Source organism: Antechinus flavipes, chromosome 2 (genome assembly GCF_016432865.1).
Source record: "Antechinus flavipes isolate AdamAnt ecotype Samford, QLD, Australia chromosome 2, AdamAnt_v2, whole genome shotgun sequence".
NCBI lineage: Eukaryota > Metazoa > Chordata > Mammalia > Dasyuromorphia > Dasyuridae > Antechinus > Antechinus flavipes.
The window spans coordinates 634,914,906-634,936,000 of NC_067399.1; positions in this window are offsets into that span (position 1 = coordinate 634,914,906).

Below are 21,095 nucleotides of genomic sequence, written 5' to 3' on the forward strand. Positions count from 1 at the left end.
TATGTTTTGAAAATAAAAAGCTATAATAAATTTTTTTTTTAAAAAGTGGTTCCTCTGGTAGAGTTTGAAGGGAGCTAAAGCTTTTAAAAGGCCCAGGTAAGAAGGAAGAATATCCCAGATGTAGGAGAGACAGTATCCCTCCATTACCTCCCCTACAGGAGGCTGTGGGCCTATTTAAGGGCAAGACTCATTACCAAGAAAAAGGAACTGCTCCCTACCTCTAATATCAAGAAGATTTTTATTACCAAGAGCCCCTCAAAGGCTGACTTGGCTCCCCTCTGGCCAAGAGGCCCTAAGTCTCTATGCTGAGATTTTCTGAATAGCATTGCATAAAGAGGCCGTTCTTGATGGCCAGGAGAGGTTCTGATGGCGAGTGATGAGTGGGAATGGGGGGTCATGGGAGGAAATGAACTGAATTATTAAGCGAAATCAGATTTCTCTGATGGCTGAGCTAAGGGCTGCTGGACGTTGTCTTCCTTTCCTCCAGCCCCCCTTGCTGGGGTGTCTGTTTCTCGTTACTGTGGCCATCCCTGGCCAAGGCCACACTGTGCTGTCAGATGGGAAAGTTTTGGCCAATCTCATGGTCTTGACGGGCCGGGCCAGGGTTCAGAGAGGACTCTGAAGGAAGGAATGAGATGAAGATTGGGAGCAGGGCTGGACCCAGTTCTGTCAAAATCTGTACTTCCCTCTCCGCAGATGCTGTGGGAAGATTCCCACACATTTCCCCATTCCACAGCTGGGAAGTTTTAGGATGGCCATTCTCTGTAAATAGTAGTAGTTTTGGTGGGAGCCCGTGTTAAATCAGATTGGAAGCAAGGGGTTTGAAGAAAGATGAACTCTAGATCAGTGGTCTACAAAGTTTTGGGCTGAGCCCTGGAATCATGCTAGGGAACTAACCTCAAATGCCTCCTTTTCTCTTTCCTGGGCTACCATTTTCTAGTTGAATCATCTTGAGCAAAACACTCAGTTTCCCCTAATGTAAAATGAGTTCTTCAACAGTGATCTAAAATTAATCTTACTAGCAACTTCTTTCCTGGGAAGTCAAGCCTTAAGTCCTGAGTGAACCAGGTCTTTCAAGTGCATCTTTCTTTGCCTGAGATTCTGAAAAAGTGAATTAAGTCCAGCAAGGTGATTCAGGCCAGTTCCAATGGTTTTGTGATGGAGAGAGCCATTTGCACCCAGAGAGAGAACAACAACAAGATTATACAATAATCAATTCTGATGGATGTGGCTCTTTTCAACAATGAAGTGATTCAGACCAATTCCAATGGACTTGTGATGGAGAGAGCCATGTGCATCCAGAGGGAGGATTACAGGGACTGAATATAGATCACAATATAGTATTTTTGCCTTTTCTGTTATTTGCTTGCTTTTTTTCTTTCTCATTTTTTCCCTTTTTGATTTGATGTTTCTTGTGCAGCATAAATGTGGAAATATGTGTGGAAGAACTGCACATGTTTAACACATATTGGAGAAAAGGGGTGGAGGGAAAAGTAGGGAGAAGGATTTGGAATACAGAGATTTGCAAGGGTGAATGTTGAAAACTATCTTTGCATATATTTTGAAAATAAAAAGTAATCATTTTTAAAAATACTATTTTTAATATGTAATGACTCTCTGGGAAAGAAAGAGAAAAGGATGCTGGGGAAATCTATGATAATATAAAAAAACAAAAAATCAACAAAAACATACCTAAAAGAAAACAAACTTCACAACTATAAAGTGAACAAATACATAAATATATCTGTACATAAAGTAGTATCTGTAAATACAAGGTCGTTTGAAAAGAAGTAACTAAAAGTGAAATCAGGAAAGGCTTCTTGTAGATGATGGTGTCTGAGCTGCATCTTAAAGAAAGAGAAGGACTCTGAGAAGAGGCAAGGAAGGAGTGTTTTACAAGCAGGAAGCACAGCTGATACAAAAGCAGGGAGATAGGAAATAGGGAGTTGAGAGTAAGAGTGTCAATTTGGCTGGATCATGGAGTAAGGAAGAGTAAAGGCAGGTTGGGATCAGTTATAATGGGCTTTCAAAGCTTAAGCTTATATAGTTTATATATATATATATATGTAATATATATAAACTTCATATAAATTTATATTCTAGAGGAAATGAAATATGTTAGAATCGATTGAGAAGGGAAATCAGTCAGAATTGAAGGTAAGGAAAATTGCTCTGGCAACAATGTGTATGGTGAGAAATAGAGACAGGGGAACCAATTAGGAATCCCAGAAAAGAAAATAAGCAGGGATCTGAAGGCAGAAAGGAAAGGGAATTCCAGGTTTGGAGAATGACACAAACAGAAATAGGCTAGAGCATCCCTCTGGAGGACTGAGCTGAGATGAGGTTGGTAAGCTAGGAACATGGAGGAGGCAACTTGGAAGAGGTGGGAAACTGGAGGCTATTATGGGGTCTATGATGGGAAGGATGGAGGTCACACCATCTGAAATGAATATAAAGGCCCTCCATATTTTTCATTTTGCTCTCCCATACCTTATCTCATTTGACTCTCACAATGTTCCTATGAGGTTGGGGACCTAGAGTTGTTCTTCCATTTTTCAGACAAAGAAACTGAAGAATTAATCTATTAGCTGACTCACCCAGGATCATAGAGCTGGTTTTCCAAACCTCATCCCCTGTGCCATTTTGGAGCCTGAAGTAATAATGAAAGGCAATATCCCAGGCAAGTGAGGTAGCTCCAAGATGGCACAGTAATCCCTGAGGATGGAGACCAAAGGTCCATAAATCCAGTCTCACCCTGTTCTTCTGGAGAGATGGAAAATCTCAGAGGACCAAGTTGCCACAGCTAAGGAATTAAGTTGGGAGGAACTTAAAATCCAACCAGTAAGAATGGGGACTCTAACTCTGTGAGCACCAGTCTGAGCTCTCCAGGAGAAATTGAGGAGAAATCTGGGATTACATCTGAAAGGCAGGGACAGGAGACTTGAGTAATGATCCTCGGGGTTCTTAAGGAAGGAGGGATCTAAGGACCCTTGGTCCCTGTGAGATGTTCCAGACAAATCCCCTCCCTAATTAAAACCTCCAACTAGCCACAGAGCAGGTCAGCTTGAAACGTGATTGAAAACAAATGCAAATGGGAAAGATCTGGAACTGGGGGAAGGAGAGACCCATAATGTGGGGAGGAATCTGAGGAAGAGACTTTGTGAGGACCCAGCTAGCAGACACACACATGCACACACATACACACAGAATCCCTGTAAAGAAAAATGACAAACTCGTGTTCCTCTTTATTCCCAATTCCAGTGTGATCTACTTTGTGACTCCTTAGAGGAGGTAATTAGGCAAGGATGAACTCCCCATTTATCATGGAGGATTGGTTTATGTTCACCAGTCCTGACTTCAGAGTTTTATTTTCAGCAATTCCCCTGCATCTGAATTTGGCTCAAATGTCCCCCATAATACTCCATCTTCCTCCCCAAGGAGCCGACCCCTTACAGAAATAGGACCATGGACCATGTCCCTTCTCCAAGACATCTTTCCTCCATCCTGATCTGCTGGCTGAGGCTGGCCAGTCAGAATTCCTTATAAAACCAAACGTGGGACAGTTAAGTACATAGAGCACCAGTCCTGGAGTCACAGGTGTTCAAATCCAGAATCAGAGGCTTAATTAGCTGTGTGACCTGGGCAAGTCACTTTAATCCCAATTACCTCACCAAAAAAAAAAAAAAAAATGCCACCTGAGCAGTACTTATGAGCCTTGGGTTCACTGGGGTTGTATAAGATAGTGGTCTCTGACACTTACAAAAAGTATTTTAATTTATGCAAAGCACTTTATATCTGTTTTCTTGTTGGAGCCTCACAAGACCCTCATGTTATTCCCATTTGACAGATGGGAAAAATGAAGTTCACAGGAGTTAAACACCCATAGTTATGGAGTGGATAGTATCAGAAGTGAGATTCCAAGGTAGGTCTTCCCTTTTCCAATTCCAGTACACTAGCCACTTGATCACAGTCTCTCTTTTTTTTTTTTTTTTTTACTTGCTGGTATTTTATTTTTTCAATTACACGTAAGGATAGTTTTGAACATTCATTATTGTAAAATTTTGAATTCCAAATTTTTCCCTCCTTTCCTTCCTTCCCCCCCCACCCTCCCAAGACAGCAAGCAATCCAATATAGGGTATACATACACAACACAATCTTTTCTTAAAATTTCATTTTATTAAACAAATTGAAAAAAATTAAGAATCTAAAAAATTAATTAAAAAGAGGAAAGAAAATGTAGCAAGTAAACTATAAATCAGTGAGCCTAATTTTGATTCCTGGTAAATTTTTACTAATAAAGAGATTGCTACTGTAAAAAAAAAATCAGTTTGTTTTTTTCTCAACAAACAAAATTGGATATTTTCTCCCTCCTATCACCCTTCCCCTATGAAAAAAAAGAAAATGAAACCCTTATAATAAATATGCGTAAGTCAAGCAAAACTAATTCACATAGAGGTCTTATCCAAAAAGTATACATATTATTCTTCTCCCTGAGTCCATCACCTCTCTGCAAGGAGGTGGGTTGCATGCCTCATTTTTGGTCCTCTGGAACAATTAATCATTGCCTTTATCAGGATTCTTTTTTTAAAATTTTAATAATAGCTTTTTATTTTCAAAATACAAGCAAAGGTAGTTTTCAACATTCATCCTTGCACAATCTTGTGTTCCAAATTTTTCTCCCTCTTTTCCCCCCACTTCCCTCCCCTAGAAAGTAAGCAATCCAATATGTATTAAACATTTACAATTCTTCTAAACATATTTCCACAATGATCATGCTGCATAAGAAAAATCAGATCAAAAAGGAAAAAAAATGAGAAAGAAAACAAAAAACAAGCAAAGAACAAAAAGTTGAAAAAACTATGCTGTGATTCATATTGAGTCCTCATAGTTTTCCTTCTGGATACAGATGGCTCTCTCCAGCATGTCTATTGGAATTGGCCTGAATCACCCCATTGTTGAAAAGAGTCACATCCATCACAGTTGATTATTATATAATCTTGTTCTTGCCATGTATAATGATCTCCTGGTGCTGCTCACTTTACTTAGCATCAGTTCATGTAAGTTTCTTCAGGTCTTTCTGAAATCATCCTGTTGATCATTGTTTATAGAACAATAATGTTCCATTACATTCATATACCATAACTTATTCAGCCATTCTCCAAATGATGGGCATCTATTTAGTTTCCAGTTTCTTGCCACTATAAAAAGGGCTGCCACAAACATTTTTTGCAGATGTGGGTCCTTTTCCTTCCTCTATGATCCCTTTGGGATATAGGCCCAGTAGAGACACTGCTGGATCAAAAGGTATATACAGTTTTATAGTCTTTTGGGTATAGTTCCAATTTGCTCTCCAGAATGACTGGATCAATTCACAATTCCATCAACAATGTATTAAAGTCCTAGTTTTCCTACATCCCCTCCAATATTATTTATCATTTATGATTTATTTATATATCATTATTTTTTCCTGTCTTCTTAGTCAATCTGAAGGGTGCATAGTGGTACCTCAGAGTTGTCTTAATTTGCATTTCTCTAATCAGTAGTGATTTAGAGCATGTTTTTCCTATGACTAGAAATGGCTTTAATTTCTTCATCTGAAAATTTTCTGTTCACATGCTTTGACCATTTATCAATTGGAAAATGACTTGTATTCTTATAAATTTGAGATTTTATTCTCTATTTTAGAAATGAGGCCTTTATCAGAATCCTTGGATGTAAAAAAAATTTTCCCCAGTTTTCTGCTTCCCTTTTAATCTTGGCTGCATTGGTTTTGTTTGTACAAAAACTTTTTAATTTAATATAATCAAAATTATCCATTTTTCAATTCATGTTTTCTAGTTCTTCTTTGGCCATAAATTCCTTCCTTCTTCACAGATTTATCAGAGTTCTTAAGTCTTTCAAAGTTGTTTGTCTTTACAATAGTGTTGTCATATAAATTGTTCTGGTTCTTCTCACTTCACTTTGCATCAGTTCATACAATACTTCCTAGGTTTTTCTGAAACCATTCTCTTTCTCACTTCTTATAGTATAATAGTATTGCATCACATTCATATATTATACATTGCCCATCCATCCCCCAATTAATGCATATCACCTTAGCTTCCAATTTTTTTGCCAACACAAAAAGAGCTGTTATATTTTTGTATATGAGTCATTTTTCTCTTTCACTGGTATAGGCCAGGATTCACTTTGATTCCTATTCCTCCTATCCTGGTGTCCTATCTTATATCACTGTGTGGCTATAATATCTATTTTAAGTTCTCTGCCTGAAATTTTTTTGATTTTTTATGACATATAAATATAATTTTCTAATGAACATACACATACACCAAAATATTTCCTTCTAACAAAAAATACAATTAAACAAAACAGATGAACACATTGAACCTGTGTCTTAGAGTGATATCCACTAAGGTCCCTTCTAACCCTAAATTTCTATGATTCTGTGATTATATAATCCATTGAGGCAACTCTATAGAATTCTAGCAGGACTATGATGGAAAAATTCAGTGAACTCAGTGTTAGAAGAGACCTGAGTTCAAATTTTTGAACTATTTTGGTCACTTACTAATACAGTCAGCACAATATCATCACAAAAATGAACATCTAGATGATGGAACATCCTCTAAGAGAACAAAAAACATTTATGTCCCTCTGATATTATGCCCCAGACAGTGGCAAGCTGAATCTTTTAATCAAATTATCTCTGCATGGAAATGGAATAGAAAATTATTTTGCAGTAATAAAAAATAGGAGGATCTTATTGGAAAAGTTTTTTTAAGGATAAGTTTTGCTCTGAATCAAAAAATTCTATGAACAATTAAAAATAATAAGAAATCCATTTTGTTTTCTTTCTCATTTTTTTCCTTTTTGATCTGATATTTCTTATGCAGCATATTTGTGGGGAAATGTATAGAAGAATTGCACATGTTTAACATATATTGAATTACTTGCTGTCTAGGGAAGGGAGGAAGGGAAAAGAGGGGAAAAATTTAAAACACAAGATTTTGTAAAGGTGAATGTTGAAAATTACCCATGTATATATTTGGAAAATAAAAAGCTTTCATTAAAATTTAAAAAATAAAATAAAGGAGTTGAACAAAAATAATAAGCAAATCAAGGTTTTAGATTCTTTCTACTTTTTAACCAATTATAAAATTGGTGAGCTATAGAAACTTATTTGCAAAAGCCAACTTTTTTCCCTCCTCATGTTTCATCAAGGATGCTCTAAATATATGCATAGATCATTCACATAAGAATTTTAGAGATTATTTACTTATTTTTAATAAAGTAGACAAATGAGTCTGTCTCATGAAAAGGAAAATACCTTGGAGAGACTGTAGTTTATATTTTGTAACTTGTTCTGGAGAATTAATCTTGTGTTGAATGGAAAGATCTTTGATTAGTTTTAGAGCCATTCAAAATTATACATTTGTTCTTAATATATCTCTAAAGTAAAGTGAAGTTGCTGATGTTTTCTCATTCACCATTTTGGGATAATAATATTGTGATTTTTTCCCCACTTTCTTTTGATATCTTCACACATTTGGCATGCATAATATCCTAATTTTAACACCATGGGCAAATCCCCAAATCTCTCAAAGACACAGTTCTATTATCTATAAAATGGAGATGATGCTTATAGTACCTCCCTCACAGCATTGTTTTGAGGAAAGGACTTTATGAACCAAAAATATTGTGGAAATATGAGTTATGTCTTGAGAACTGACCCTGAGAAACTTCAAGACTGTGTCATCTCTAGCTCGTATTTTTCCCACATGAAAATGATCAGGTCCAGCTGCTCCTTCATCTCTTTAAAGGTTTTCTATATTTCCTCACTGGCTCCTCCCTCTGCTGGGCTCCAAGGGTCCTGGAGTCAAGCCAAGAGCCTTTTTTCAGAGGAAGCAGCTAAAACATGTCCCAAGGAGAGGTCAGACATAACTTGGGTGTCCTTCCATGTACCAGGGATGAGACATGGCTGAACAATAATAACAAGAGGATCCCAAGCACTGAGCCAGATTTGGAATATACAAAGACAGGAATGAACTAAGTCCTGCCCTAATAGAGTTTATATTTTACAGGAAATGAAGGTAGTATGGGGAGCAATATGTTCAAAGATAAATACAAAGTAATTGGGGGCAGGAGTGGGGGATAGAAAGCACTAATAATGGAGGCTGAGGACATTCAAAAAGACATTTTCTAGGAAGTTATGTCTAAGCCGAGCCTGGAACAGAGATGGAAATCCCAAGAGACAGGTTCAGGAAGCAAAGTATCCCAGGCAGGAAAGACAGCCTACAGAAAAGATTGGACACAAGGACTTCTGGTACATGATGTGACCTACCTGAGTATGAACTTCCATTCTATGTAGGAACTGAGCTAAGTTTCAAGCTTATGCCCTCAAAAGATAGTACAGGGAGAGTATGTCCCCAAGGTGCTAGAGGAAGATCTTTGTGCTTTTGCTTTTGCTATATCTGAAGCATCCCTATATAAAAGCTCCCTCATGACCAAGAGTAAACATTAGTTCGCCATTGAACTGCCACAGGAAGAGTTTGGCTTGTGCTTATGGAATAAAGTGAGAAATTATCTAGAGGGAAATTAATTGATGAAACTTGGGTAATGGGGTCTGGTTCATGTGCTGATCGCATCAGCAACCTCTGTATCCAAATGAACAAGGCTGGGGAGCTTCCAGGAGAGTCATGGTGACATGAAAAGGAAATACCTTGGAGAGAAATATACTGTAGTATATTTAATGTAACTTGTTCTGAAAAATTAACCTCATGTTAATTGGGAATTTCCCCTGGTGAAATGGGAAGACGAGCACAATTTATTCTAGTGGCCATGAAGGTGGCTAAAGCAAGTGCTGTGAAGTGCTTAGAACTTGGTCAAACTTGGAATATACCAAGGTCATCACTTTATCCCCAGTCATCTTGACTTTTGAGCCACCCCTGGACTTTGAGGACTCTGGAGGAGAGAGTGAGACTAACCACTTTCTGCAACTCTGTCTCACTTAAATCCATTTACCCATAAGTCAAGACATCATCTATGATATTATTGCTCTCTTCAAAAAATGAAGGATGAACAAAAATAAGTCCTCCCCCAAGCTGGTGGTCTTCCTGAGATCATTTCCTTCAGTCCTCTGCCATTGGACAGAACAGAGCCTCCCCTTCTCTCCCAGAAAAAAAAGTGCAGAAAAAGGGAAGAGAATCTTGTTTCAGGTCTCCAGAGAAAAAGATCCCAAGGCTACTTTTAGTTGACTAACTTGGGGCAGTTGGGTGGCGCAGTGGATAGAGCATCATTCCTGAAGTCAGGAGAACCTGAGTTCAAATCTGACCTCAGATACGTAACACTTCCTGACTGTGTGACCCTGGGCAAGTCACTTAACCCCAATTGCCTCAGCAAAAATAAATAAATAAAAATAGTTAACTAACCTTATGCTAACAGAAATGGCAATTTCTCCTGCAACTGCTTAAGTCCATTCCATCTAGTTTGGAAGTCAGTGGAGAAACAGGAAAGGAGCAGTTGGGGAATGGGCAGGAGATTGGATTATGTGCTTCCCTAGGAACCACAGGAAGGCTACGGTTCAGAAGGAGATATGAGACTTGAGTTTCAGAGACAGAAAAGCAGATATTCGGGAAATGTCTGAGCTGCAGATAGTAGTTCCAGGCAAATGATGACAATATCCCAGTGGGTCATCCAGGGTAAAGGGATGGAGAAGACACAGGGTCAGGGAGCAAGACCAGACCGTGAAGAAGAATGCTTGTCAATGCAATTGAATTCAGCAAGCATTTACTGTGTCCACTATAAGCAAAGCTGGGAACAACAAGAAGTTTAGGTATGACACTCATCTCAAACAATCATGAAGATTTTTTAAAGCAGGGAGATATGAGAAAACATAATAAGTGTATTAGAGAGATAAAAAAAAAATGTGATATGTAGAATCCCAGGGCTTCTGCTGACTAGAGATGGATTGAAGAAAGCTTCATGATACATAAGGTTTCTGAGCTGGGCTTTAAAGGGTGAACAAGAGTCCAACAGGGGAAGAGAAAAAAAAGAAAAAACCTGAGCAAGAGTTACCCTCCTGTGGTAAAGACAATATTTCCCAGAGTTCCCAGCAGATGTGTTGAAACTAGTTTTATTTTGGTTTTCTGAGGTTTCCCCCACAAATAGCAAAGAAGCAATTCCTAGTTTGATCACAAGCTAAGGTTTTAGCTCTTGATGTGGAAGTTCCTGCTAGCCTATGGACATAGAAGTGGCCAGCCTCTCGGGGTCTGGGGCCTTCCAGCACATCCTACCCTGCTGACCAGAAATATAATCATTATTGAAGATATGGAGGGACAGCATGTCCTATATCCTTGTTAAGTAAACTTCCTTTTGTTAACTGTTAAATGAGCATCACTTCATTCCAGTTTTGAACCTCAACTACCAAACCAACACACCTCCAACTCTTTTCCCCTTTCCCCAATCATGACATACTCCTGACTGAGGCTCAATTCTTTCTTTCTTTTTTTTTTTAAATAACTTTTTATTGACAGAACCCATGCCAGGGTAATTTTTTACATTATCCCTTGCATTCACTTCTGTTCAGATTTTTCCCCTCCCTCCCTCCACCCCCTCCCCGAGATGGCAAGCAGTCCTTTACATGTTGAATAGGTTACAGTATATCCTGGATACAATATACATGTGCAGAACCGAACAGTTCTCTTGTTGCACAGGGAGAATTGGATTCAGAAGGTATAAATAACCCAGGAAGAAAAACAAACATGCAAGCAGTTTATATTCATCTCCCAGTGTTCTTTCTTTGGGTGTAGCTGCTTCTGCTTATCTTTGATCAATTGAAACTGAATTAGCTCTCTTTGTCAAAGAGATCCACTTCCATCAGAATACATCCTCAAACAGTATCATTGTTGAGGTATGTAATGATCTCCTGGTTCTGCTCATTTCACTTAGCGTCAGTTCATGTAAGTCTCGCCAGTCCTCTCTGTATTCATCCTGCTGGTCATTCCTTACAGAACAATAATATTCCATAACATTCATATATCACAATTTACTCAACCATTCTCCAATTGATGGGCATCTATTCATTTTCCAGCTTCTACCCACTACAAACAGGGCTGCCACAAACATTTTGGCACATACAGGTCCCTTTCCCTTCTTTAGTATCTCTTTGGGGTATAAGCCCAATAGAAACACTGCTGGATCAAAGGGTATGCACAGTTTGATAACTTTTGGCTCAATTCTTTCTTGCTGCCATCCTCCCACATCAGCCCCTCATAGACCCCCCTATGCCAAAATGATACCCCCTCAAACACTTCATCAAGTCCCATTTATTCAATCATACAGCTCAACTCTGAACCCAATGCATTGTCCATTTTCAGTGACTGTCCCTGACATACAAATACATAATATACTGCAAGACAAACTCTGCAAGACATCCATTCAATTATGTCCATATAACAGGTATTCTTCATCAACTTTACTCATAGTTAGGCCAGCTTCTTGAAAGCGATGGCTCTTATTCAGAAGGCTCTGCACAATGTTCTGAGACTTGCAGTAATTAACAACATCATCTGCCAATCTCTTTAGGATTTAGCATCAATCTTCACCTTGAACTCTAAACTAGATCTCTGCCATGACAGTGGAAAAGATCTTTGGCAAATAGACATCTCCCGGTTTTGTTCCATATTTGATATTAATAGTCAGAGGATCATTGAAAAAAGTTGTTTTATATTTCAAGGGATATTGTTAAGGGGCAACTCAATGGCACTCTCTGGGGCTGGTGTCAAATCTTGCCTCAAACACTAACTGGCTGTGTGATCTCTTTTTGCTTCAGTTTCTTCTCAGGGGATATATCCAGGGGTATTGTGAAAATCAAACAAGATAAAATATTTGTAAAACACTGAGCACGGTATCTGGTACATGATAAGCGCTACATAAATGTTAGCTATTATTATTGCATAATTTTTTCCTTTATTCACCAGAGATATCAGATTTGCAAAGAATCAGTAAGACAGAATTTTTGTCCTTTCTTTTTTAATCAATCAAAAAATAAGCATAATGAGATCTGCTGTTTTCTATATCTTTTAGTCAACTGTGGAATTGTAAATATGCAGAATATAACTTTTGGAAGTCTCTATTAGAAGTTCTCTTCTAATATCCTCATAAAGAATATCCTAGATGTGGATTCTTTTCATGAAAATTTTACATGGATGGAAAAGCAGGCATGTGGACCAAACATCTCCAAAGCCATTTTTTTGTAATAAGGTCCATATTTTTTGTGATTTTATCTAATATTCACCAGGTCAGTGTTTTTTTTTCTCAGAGAAAGTATTTATGATGTATAGGGGAGAATGTGCATAATATAATATACATTTACAGTTTTAAGGACTTGTTCATTCCTTATTTGTGAACCATATTTTTCACCATCTTTGCCTCCTACTGCCTTTGCACTGAACTTACCGAGTATATGTTGCTTTAATTTGAAGGAAAGAATGATCAAGTTTTTCATATAATTCCTTTATATTCTCTACAACAGATGTTGGCATTGGTGTTACATTTGCTTTTCTAAGCACTTATCACAAACAGTATAAAATAAGATGATCAAACGTCCATGAAATAATGCTTCTTTTTTCTTTGAATCCATGAAGTAACCAGCTCTTTTATTTGCCTCTCCAAGGGAGAGCATGTTAGGCAACATCTCACTTAATTTTAGCTTCCTTCTATTTTTGTTTTTTGGGTTTTTTTCAAGAGTATTGAGGATGATTGAATTTCCCCAGTGGTATGTCCACTCATTGATGACCAGTCAAAGATCTCAAGTTTTAAGTACTAACAGCTCATTTAATTTTCATAGATGGTCCCCTTTACTGCCATTCTATCACTATGACTGTAGATGTGCCTTTGGACTTATTTTGCATTTGTATCTGTTTCATTGGTTGCAATAGCCAAAGAATTAATCACTTAGTGGGCAGCATATCTCTTTGTACTCAGGTGGGATGATCTTCCCAAAGCAGACAAATGCTATTGATGGAGCCATCAGAGCTGCCAAAATAAACTTCCTGAGATGCGAATTTGACCATTCCACTCTCTCACCCAAAAACTCTTAGTGGTTCCTCATTATCTAGAGAATAACATACAAATTTCTTAGCATAGCACCTAATCTGATTCTCCCTTCCCTAACCTCCTCATTTTCATACCAATCACCTTCATTGACTGTATTTTAGCCTAACTGGACTCCGAAAAATTTCCTCAGATTGAATCTCCATCTTCTTCCATGCATTCACAGACCCTCTTTGCATATAGCCATTAATCTAGCTTTACCTTCCTAGAGCCAGGATGGCAGCATCAACCCCCTCAGATTTCCTGGGGTACTCCTGAAGATTGAGAATGTCTTTCTCTACTGCTAGCTGCTTGAGAGCCTATTCTACTATATTCCCTCCACTGTTAACCGCCCATATTTAATTTAATAATAAATAATTTAACCAATTAACATTGATTCTTCTTTACAAAGAGATGTTTACTTCGAAGATAGAACAAAAAGAGATACACAAACATTTCCTTAAGCCCTCTGGTGAATACTTTTTCCTCTACCACCTTGATCTCTGGGTAGATTAGGCTCAGATTTAACACCATTTCTCTATAGTACTGGTCCCACAAAGTTCAGGTCCAAATGGGATTCTGCTGCCACATGAGTATCTTTCTCAGCTGTGGAAGGGACTGAGGGCCATTCCTCACTCCTCAGAACACTTGCAGGCTGCAGAACCCTACCAGACCTCCAGTTTCCTCGTTTGCCTAAAATGAAAGAATAAGATAAAGAATCCAGACCTTGAAAGGGAAGCACCCAAGGCCTTTCCCCCTCCAGCATCATTTCTCTTCTCTCACCAGAACACACAAGGCAGGAAGAAGTCGGACCAAGAGAAGGAATGAATCCTGAGGAACAAGAGCTCTTCCAAGGCCCTCCCAGCTCCAGTTGCACATGGTCAATCAGAGACTTATTTAACATCCGCTATGTTATTAGCAGCCTAGAACCATTAACAGAATAGCTTTTCCTCAAACTTCAAAGTCCATGGGAAAACTAGATCCCCTCAGCCTTCTGCACGTCAGTCTCCTATTACAGATATAGATAGAGGAATATAAATATATTTATGAATATTGCTATAAATGTATATATGAATATAGAGATATGGATATAGATATACATGGCTATAAATATGGCTACGGATATGATTATAGATGTAGATATGAATAGAGATGATACAGATAGAGAGATGAAGATATATAGAGATTTATAAATAATAGATATTGCTATATATGCCTCGTATAATGCACATTCACAAATTCTGGCATGTGTACATGTATGTACTGTGCCCATTATATTGCGATACATAATGCACATCTGCATATATAATAATATATTATATTATACAATTAAGAAGCAATGAGAATTGCAGAGAAGAATGAAAATATCATGAACAATTAGGTGATGCAAATATATAGAGCATCAGACCCAAAGTCAGAAAGCTGTGTGACTCTGGTTAAGTCTCTTAACCTCTGTGTGTCTTGGTTCTTTCATTTATCAAATAAGCAGAAGAAGGATGTGGCAAACCACTCCAGTCACTTTGCTAAGAAAAGCCCTAATAAGGTCATGGAGAGTGAAACATGGCTGAAACTACTGAACAACAAAGCTATATAATTATATATAATATATGATATAATATTGTATAGTATGGTATTTGTTATATAGTGTATTCTTGTGTGTATATATATGGATATAGAAATGGATATGAATATAGATAAGGATATAAATATGTACAGATATAGTGAAATAAAAATATGGAGAGATATGTACATATAAAACACGATCTCTTTGAGGGAGATAGATGGCACCATGAATAGAGTATTCTACTTCCCAGGTTTTTGTGAGGGTCAAATGACCATATATAAAGCATTTTGCAAACCTTAACAAACTGTATAAATGTTAGCTGTCATCATTATTTGGGGAAATAACATATGGGTATATACATGTATGTATATACTATATATACATACATCCACATACATCAAATTTAGAGTATTATAGATATAGATATATATAAACACATGCTTTTTCAAAAACAAACTGTACATGGTAGAGATTTACAATTTCACATACTTTATTCTCCATTATATTTGGAAATGTTCTTTTTTTTGGTATTCGTGAAATTCAGAATAAAATAATTTTTAAAAGATATATAACAAATGAGCAAAAAGCAAGGCACAGTCCCACAGAAAATGCCTCTTGGCAGAGTGAGGTGGACTCTAAGTGTGGAACAAGGAAGACATTTTCAGCTGTGGCCAATGTATTACTGTGTCTTGCCCAACTTCAGTTGTTTATTACAAGGAAAGAATGGGGTGGTGAGGGAGGGTGTACCACTGCAGAGCCGGCCACTGGGGCTGAGAAAAGAAAATCACATCAATAAAATCTTTCAAAAAGCAAAGGGTCAAAAGTACTTGAATGGGGTGAAGCTAGTGAGAACAGCTAAGGACAACACATAAAGAACTTTTTGAAGCTATATTGGGGAAAGAGAAGGGTCAAAGATAGATTAGAACTATTCTCCTTGGTGGAGGGGACAATGACAAGAGAAGGCAAAAAAGTTGGAGTTATTCAATTTCTGTTTTATTTCAAATTTTTTCAATGAAGGTTAAGCTTTGTATTGGAAAGGACAATCAGCCATTCAATTAACAAATACTCATTAAGGTAGATCATAACATAACATTCTCACTCTTTTTTGTTGTTGTTCATTGGCATTTTGTTTTTCATTCATTTTCTTTCCTTTTTGATTTGATCTTTCTTGTGCAGCAAGATAATTATACAAATATGTTTACCTATATTGGATTTAACATATATTTTAACACATATTTTAAAAAATACTCATTAAGCACTATGCTAGGCACCAGGGATACATAGACACAAAAATGAAATAAATAGTTCTTGATATCCAGGAACTTACAATCTATTGGGGGAGAAGACAAAATATACTTATGGGGGAATCACATAAGTATGTAACAACATGAATAAAAAACACCAAGGGGACCGGGAGGAGTTGAGGGGTGCTACTGGGCCCTGAGGGGCTCAAGAAATCTTTGTGTGCTTGAGCTTGAGTCTTGAAGGAAGCCAAAGACACTATAAGAGAGGAGTGAAAGTGGACTCTATTACATTGCATAGAGATCAACATGAAGCCATAGGCTGGCTCTTGGCCCAGAACCATATTAAAAATGTTATTGAGAAATATTTAACAAAATAAATAAAAAATACAATAAAGCATAGATAATTATGAATCGACAGCAGGGATCCTTATGCCCAGATTAGTAGCCCCTGTTTCCATTTGAGCTTGACATCCCTGCATCAAAGGCAAGGGGAATGGTGTGCAAAAAGGCACAAGGATGGGAAATAGAGCCTATGTATTTGGGACAGAGAAAAGATTAGTTTGATTAGAATATAAGGTGTGGGAAGAGAGGGAATACAAATTAAGACTTCTTACACTTTTTCCACTCGTCACTCCTTTTCATCTGAGAACTTTTTACGTGACCCAGGGTATATAGATATAAAAAGTAGGCATACAAAGCAAACATTTAGTGATAATAAATCATAATTTCATGACGCCACAGTTTCCAGACGCGATATGTGGTTGCTACCCACAGTTTAAGAAGCTGGGATATAGACTAAGGCTAAAAAGATGGGTTAAGATTAGGTTATGACAGGTTTCAAAAGCCAAATAGAAGAGGTTACGTTCAACCAAAATGTATAAGAACCACTGAAGGATTTTTGTTTTTAAAATAGGGAAGTGACAGTCCTATGCTACAGGACAAGCCATTTGATAACTGTGTGCAGGTTAGATTGAAATGGGAAGAACATTAAGATGAGAACAATTAAGAAGCAATGCAGAGAAGAATGAAAATATCCATCAGGGAATTGATTCCCAAGATAAATAGGGAAACAAGGGAACATCCAGCTATCCTTGCTGAGCCTCCAGGTTCAGATAAGGAAAGAATTGGTGGATGGAATGGCTAGTCACTTTATTGTTATTGTTCCGCTGATTCAATTATGTCCAACTCTTTGTGATTCCATTTGAGGTTTTCTTGGCAGAGATAGTAGTTTGCCATTTCCTTCTCCAGTTCATTTTACAGATGAGGAAACTGAGGCAAACAGGATGAAGTGACTTGTTCAGGGTCACATAATTAATCAGTGTTTGAGGCCAGATTTTTAACTCAGAATTTCCAAATTTGAACTCAGGATTCAAGACCTGAGTTGTGGAGTGCTTAAGTAATAAAGTTCTTAACCTAGGATCGGAGAATTCGGTAGGTTTATTTTTTAATATTTTGATAAATGTATTTCAATATAATTTCTTTTGTAAATGTACATATTAAACCATTTAAAAATATTATTCAAAAAAAGGTTCCCTAGGCTTCATGAGAGACAAAGGGATCCATATCACACACACACACACACACACACACACACACACAAACACACACACACAGTCAAGAACTATAACTCATGAGACCACAGAGCTGTGCTTTCTTACATTGGGTATCAGTGGTATCTCTTAATCAGTCAGACTTAATTAGCTTTTAGAAAGGAGTATTTACTAAGGTGATATAGTAAGAAGAGTTGGTAGAAAACATCCCCCTAAAAGACTCCTGACACGTTCTCCTGCCAGGATAGTCAGAGGTAGGTAAAGTGAGGTTTAAATAAGGGAGCACACATGGCAAAGGGACATTTTCCTGCTCCTGAAAGGACTCCTCTTTCCTTCATGGAAAACCCGTGAAGATTCCACTTCATTTCCCATAAGCTGCTGTGTGGGTTCAACTTTACCTACACCCTGCCTCCCCAAGGACTAGTTCATCACCTGAAATCTTATCATTGTGGAGATCATCTGGCTTTGACACTCAACTTTAGGTGCTTCTCTGCTCTGACTGGAGAGCTGTAGGGTGGAAAAATAAATCTTCCCAAAGTCTGCAGTAGAGAATACTTTCCAATTAAACTTCGTTTTTTCATCATTGATCTCCTTGGTTTTAATCCTTCCTTGAATATACTTGAATATTCCTACCTCCATTTTCAGCTTCCTCCCTGGGGATGCTTCTTGAGGGCAGGGATTGTCTATTTTTTATTTGTATGCCCCACTTAGTACAGTGCCTGGCACATAGACTATGATCTCTGGGCATATTTTAAACTTCTGCCAGAGTTCTTATAGAATCTTGAAGCTATCCTTCCTTAGTGCTTCTAATTTGTCCTCAGTTCCCAATTCATCATATCCATCAATTCTTGCTTATCCCAGGATAGGGCCAGCATACCATTTTTAAAACTCCAAACCCTCCAAAATTTATAAGGTCCTACTCTGGCCAAGGCAGAGGGGAAAACAATTAGAGGTTGGAAACAAAGCTAGGGCTCTTCTCCCTTCTTCCCTAAGCAATTGTGTTTCAAATGCTTGACTAAACTGCTTCTATTTCTCTCCCCTCAAACACCTGACTTACCATTTTATAGATGATCCACAGAACATGACCAAATTTCCTCAACCAACACTAATGCACTTCTGTGCAACATTATTCCAATTATCCAATTGCTTTCAAGGACTTCAAAATTGATCAGAGACTTTTCAGCTTAGTCTAAAACCCGTGATTGATTGAATCAATAAAAATTTCTAGTGTTTGTTCACACTTCTGATTGATTGGTTAATTGACTCTTTTTACCTGACCAAGTTATCTGGGTTTAGCATCTTGTCATTGATTGACTCAAGAGACCACCTCCTCTACACAAAGGGGAAGATTCTGGGCTTCTATAAATTATCGGCCAATGAACTTGACCCCAGTTCATCTCCTATCACTCAGATATTTTCTGCCACCATGTCCTGGTTCACCCCTGTCTCACAGGAATAGATGGTCCTATTCCTTGTCAAAGCAAACTCCTTTACAAGCACAAAAGTCTCCTTCAGAAGATTTCCCTCTATGTCAATCCACTCATTTATCTTCAATCTCTCTGAATCCTTCTCTACTGCCTATAAACATTCCCATGTCCTCAAATAAAAACCTTCATTTGATCTTTCAATCTCTGCCTCCACTTTCTCTCTTCTTTACTCCTTACGATCTGCCTTCTAACCCCATCATTTCATTGAAGTTACTCTCCTCAAAATTGCAAATGATTTCCTAACTATCAAATCCAGTGGCCTTTTCTCAATCTTCATTCTTAACTTTTCTTTAGCCTTTGATGCTACCAATCACCATCTTCGCTTTGATATTTTCTTCTCTTTAGGTTTTTAGGACACCATTTTTTCCTGGTTTTCCTCTTACAGCTTTTCTGCACACTCCTTCTCAATTTCTTTTGCTGGATTTTAATTGAGGTCATGTATACTAACAGTGAGGATCTTACAGGGGTCCTGGCCCTCTGATTTCCTCCCTTCATATTACTTCACTCACTAATCTCATCTGCTCTCCTGGATTTAAGTGCCATCTCTACAATGATGATTCTCAAATCTACTTATTCAGACCTAACCTCTCTGCTGACCTCCAGTCTTAAATTTCTAACTACCTTTTGATATCTCCAACTGGATATCCAGTAGACATTTTAAACTCAACATATTTTTGATATTAGCTTTTTTCCCAAAATACATGCAAAGGTAGTTTTCAACATTTACCCTTGCAAAACCTTGTGTTCCAATTTTTTCTCCCTCCCTTCTCCTCATTCCCTTCCCTAAATAGCAAGAAATCTAAATATAGGTTAAACATATGCAATTTTTCTATACATATTTTCACATTTATCATGCTGCACAAGAAAAATTAGATCAAAAAGAGAAAAAATGAGAAAAAAAGCAAACAAACAACAAAAAAGTTGAAAATACTATGTTGTGACCCATATTCAGTCCCCATAGATCTCTCTCTGGATGCAGATGACTCTCTCCAACACAAATCTATTGGAATTGGCCTGAATCACCTCATTGTTGAAAAGAGCCAAGTCCATCACAGGTGATCACCATATAATCTTGTTTCTATGTACAATGTTCTCTTGGTTCTACTCACTTCATTTAACATCAGTTCATGTAAGTCTCTCCAGGCCTCTCTGAAGTCATCCTGCTGATCATTTCTTATACAACAATAATATTCCATAACATTCATACACCATAACTTATTCAGTCAATCTCTAACTGATGGGCAGCCACTCAGTTTCCAGTTTCTTACCACTACAAAAAGGGTTGCCAAAAACATTTTTGCACATGTGAGTCCTTTCTCCTTTTTATGATTTCTTTAGGATACAGATCCAGTAGACACACTTCTGGATCAAAGGGTATGTACAACTTGATAGCCCTTTGGGCATATCAACTCATATTTTTAAAATAATGGATGGTTGATGAAAATCCAGAAAATCACAAATAGTCAAATGGCTTTACCATGTCCACATAAAACAAGACAAAATTAAGGATATTTAGCCTAGAAAAGAGAAAACTTTGTTAGGAAGAAAGAGAAGGAGAAAGGGGAAGAAGTGAAGAGTCAATAATCTTCAAGTTCTTAAAGGATTATCACATGGAAGAGAAATTAGTCTTGTCCTGCCTGGGGATATGGGGTAGGAAAAGTAGGAACATTTCTGAGCCAGTGAGCCAAGAAAGAGTTTTGAAAGTCTGGGAAGTCACCAAAATGCCATTTCCTCTCTGATATTGATACCCTCCAAAATAGATCTCCAGAAACTATGCTCTGAGAAATAATACTCAGCTCTAAACTTACCAGGAGTAGACATCATCATGTTCTTCTTGGTTATTTTCCATCTTGCTACAGATGCTCACATAAACTCTAGCCTGCCTTTTATCTCTCCTTCTGGGTTGATAAGCCAAATAAATACTACCATTGTTTCATGAAAGACTATGTTAGTGGGCTTTCTTAAGGATTCTATCTTTTACTTCTTTCCTAGACATCATTCCTCCACATGTTGCCAGATATTGTGTGAACACAAGCTCCCTGAGCAAGAGACTGCCTTGCTTTTGTATTTGTAGCACAGTCCTTGGTACATAATAAGTACTTAAATTCCTTTTAAATTTATTTGATCTATGGGTGAGAATTGCAAAAAGCTAAATTT